The sequence below is a fragment of the Bidens hawaiensis genome, unplaced genomic scaffold (assembly GCF_021521415.1).
Source record: "Bidens hawaiensis isolate Kalapana, Puna unplaced genomic scaffold, B.hawaiensis_p1.1 tig00056273_1, whole genome shotgun sequence".
Lineage (NCBI taxonomy): Eukaryota > Viridiplantae > Streptophyta > Magnoliopsida > Asterales > Asteraceae > Bidens > Bidens hawaiensis.
In genome coordinates, this window is record NW_027506362.1 from 29,859 (window position 1) to 33,491 (window position 3,633).

The 3,633-nt window shown below is 32.6% G+C and overlaps 1 pseudogene across 2 annotated transcripts; it reads left to right on the forward strand.

The window, feature by feature from the left end:
* Positions 1-1,627: 1,627 nt before the first annotated feature.
* LOC143617648 (RING-H2 finger protein ATL46 pseudogene) lies at positions 1,628-3,147 on the forward strand (annotated as a pseudogene). 2 transcript variants are annotated; one of them, XR_013150865.1, is made up of 2 exons: positions 1,628-1,643; positions 1,769-3,147. The product of XR_013150865.1 is annotated as an RING-H2 finger protein ATL46 pseudogene, transcript variant X1 (transcript). The 2 variants fall into 2 exon arrangements; XR_013150866.1 differs by lacking the exon at positions 1,628-1,643 and having other exon boundaries at positions 1,776-1,838; positions 1,910-3,147.
* The last annotated feature ends 486 nt before the right edge of the window (positions 3,148-3,633 follow it).

Genomic DNA, 3,633 nt, shown 5'->3' on the forward strand with positions numbered 1-3,633 from the left:
CAAACTAGTGTTTATTATTTATTTTGTATTAACCTTTTACTTTTACATTAACATATTAGAATCTATATAACTCTTTTCTTGTTAAATTCATAAATTATCTATTTTTATATTATATTTCTTTAATATTTTTTTCAATTAATATAAAATCGTCTTTTTTTTTTCACTTGATTTTTTAACTGTTTTAGTTATGAATCTTTTCTTATTATTTCTTCTTTTAGTTGCTTTCTCTTTTTTTTTCTTTTTTATTTAAATCGTTATTTACGAATTTGGTAATAACTTTTTTTGTGTGTGTTTTTTTAATCACTTAACTCTTTTTTTACTTGGTTATGATTTTTTATCCGATCAATCCAATATCGTCATTTTACGACTTTATTTTTTGAATTTAGTTATGGTACTTAACGAACCTAACAAATATCAATTGAATTCGCGTCGAATACTCGCCGCATTGCTCGGGTTCTGCCAAGATCCGGGTTTTACCGATTTTTAATAAAATGAACATATTTAAAACTTAAAAAATGGGTAAAACTCGACGTTGTTAAAATCCAAGCGTTTACATTAGCACGATTGGTATATGGTAGGTTCGTTACGGAATCAGAATTAAACCCAAAAATTAAATTCTCAAAATGAGCATATTTATAACAAAAAAACAACAAAAATCGGTAAAACCCGAGCGTTGCAGCGTCTATTCGACATATATTCGGTTGGATCCAAACATTCGTCCTGAACTCAAGTTTGTATCAGTTATACTCGTTATGATACCAAAACCATACTCAAAAACACATTTTTAAAATAAATATTATTAATTATAAAAGCTAAATTTCATATATGATTTAGTAAGAAATAAATAATATAAAACTAACGATAAGGATGGCTGAGAAACGAAAACTAAATTGATAATTGAAAAAAAAAATTAAATAAATGAAAACAAAAAAATTTTTTCAAATCTGATTTAGTAAAATAAGGATGACTGAGAAAAAAATAATATAAAACAAACGATATTGAATTACTAGCATAAAAATATATAAAACATATGATACGTAAATTGATAATTGACTAACTAAATAGGAAAATTAAAAGACCATTATGTTATTGTTAATGACTTAATGTAAAAGTAAAAGGTTAATACAAAATAAATAGAAAACATTAGTTTAGTAATATTTTTTAATCAACACCAAAATGGTAAATAGTTTTTCCACCAACACTAGTTTGGGTAAAAATTCAGGAATTTTTCCCAACAAAAATCACCTCGATGCTATAACCCATACGTGTTCATGTGAATTGATGTCATCATGACCTAAATTCGTTTATTCCAAGTAATGATTGTTGGTCCACTTGCTAAAAATCCTAGTAAACAACACAACACAACACAACACAACACAACACACATCTTTTTTTCAAAGTTTAAATATCATACTTTCTTACATCTTTCCTAATCACAATCATTATCAAATTACAAAACGACCCCTGCCGATCCTCTTACCATGGGCCTAATAAGATTTCTTTTTGGAAGTTTCCAGGTATCATGATTCATACCAAAACGCGCACGCGCACGCGCACGCTCACCCAATATACAAAACCCCCTTTCATTTCTTTTTTCAACAATTCTTGGTTTTTCTGTATGGGTTTTGTGATTACTGATGTGGGTAGTTTAAATTCTTCATCTTCATTGCTACAAGTCCCTTTTTAAATTCAATTTTTTAATTTTAGCATTTCAAGTGGGTTTCATCTAATTATTAATTAGTGTTTAAATTGCTGCATTCTTGAACAGGGTATTGGTCCAGTTGATTAAAAATCATTTCTTGACTGTTGACATCCACATAAGAAGATTCATGATTTTGGTAACATTTTTCATGATCAGATATCACTTGTAATTTTGTGTAATTAGTGTTTAAATTGCATTCTTGAACAGGGTTTCGGTCCAACAACACCTCAATGAATTCAATTAAATTAAAAATCCTTTCTTGATAGCACTTTTCATCTCTGCTAACATGCGCCGGATCGATATGAAACAAAATTTTGAATCTTACCCACCTCCCCCTTCATCTTCCAACACTCATAAGAGGCCTAATCCCACCTTAATTTTCACTAGAAACCTAGTAATTGTGTTGGGAGTTGTCTTGTTAATATGTGTTTTACTTCACCTTATTCTAAGACACCTCATCAAGAAGAAAAGATTATCAAACTCCCAACAGCACTCTTCAAGGTTTCAAGAGACTAACAACACTGATGATGTGGCTTATGAGAGGCAGTTACAGCAGCTCTTCACTCTTCATGATTCAGGGTTGGATCAAGCTTTCATTGATGCTTTACCAGTCTTTCTTTACAAAGAATTAATGGGACTACATGAGCCTTTTGACTGTGCAGTTTGCCTTTGTGAGTTCTCACAACATGATAAGTTGAGACTGCTACCTTTATGCAGTCATGCTTTCCATGTTAACTGTATAGACACATGGTTGCTTTCAAATTCAACTTGCCCATTATGCAGAGGAACCCTTGTTAATCCTGCTGAAACAGAAAGTTCAATGCTTGATTACCAGTTTGATGATTTACATGAAGAAGAAGATGATAATCTGAAAAAGAGGGTGTTTCCAGTTAGACTTGGCAAGTTTAGAGCCACAAATGGTGATGAAAAAGAAGTTGGCGAGACTAGTAATAGTAATATGAATCTTGATGCAAGAAGGTGTTTTTCAATGGGATCTTATGAGTATGTGGTGGGAAAATCTGAGTTGCAACTGGTGTTTTGCCCTGATAAGGGTAATTTTGGAAAAAAAGAAATGGGAGTTGGGAGTGATGATGGAAAGAAAATTAGTAGCACAAGTAAAGGTGAAAGCTTTTCTGTTTCCAAGATCTGGCTTTGGTCAAAGAAAGATCAACATAAGTTTCAAGATCCTTCATCTTTTAATGTAGGTTTGCCACCAAGAAGTTCAAATGCTAGCAAGTTGCCTGATTAGTTTAGGTCAAGAAGTGACTTGTACATCATGCTGAGAGTTGTACGTTGGTTTGAATATGAAAATATGTAGCTTTCAAAGCCTCTTCTTTTTCCCTTTTTTACTTGTGATATGGTATGTGGAAGTGAATGATTTTCTGTCTTTATCTGGCTTGCTTTATTGAAGATGACAAAATGTACTCACACTTTTATGTTTGTATTGGAATTTGCTTCAGTTTCCCTCCTAAATGTACCAACACGTTGTGAATATGACATACGAGTGTGCTATTTTGGTTCAAATATCTACTCATCCTGAGTTTTGGTGAATCCATATCTACCGCATCCACGGACAATACAACTGATGTGAGAGGAATAATATATATTTTATAAGGCTACGTGTTTTCGTTAAGACCTTCCTCTATGGGCGCGATGGAGGACAATGATGGACGCCTTTGGGTGCGGAACACCACCAAGGGGCGCCCTTGGTGGTGGGTCGCGGTGAAGAAAGGTGGTCAGAACAATGGGCGCTAAAGGAGGAAAAAGGGTGGGCCCCACCCCCAACGGCATGAGTCATGTATAATGTCTCTTATGATAATGATAATCAAGAACTTATTTAAATAAATTTTATCACTAGAGTTATTCTTGATTTAGTTTTTTCCTAAGACTAATCAAAATAACTCATAAGATGCATGCATTCCTTCTAAATT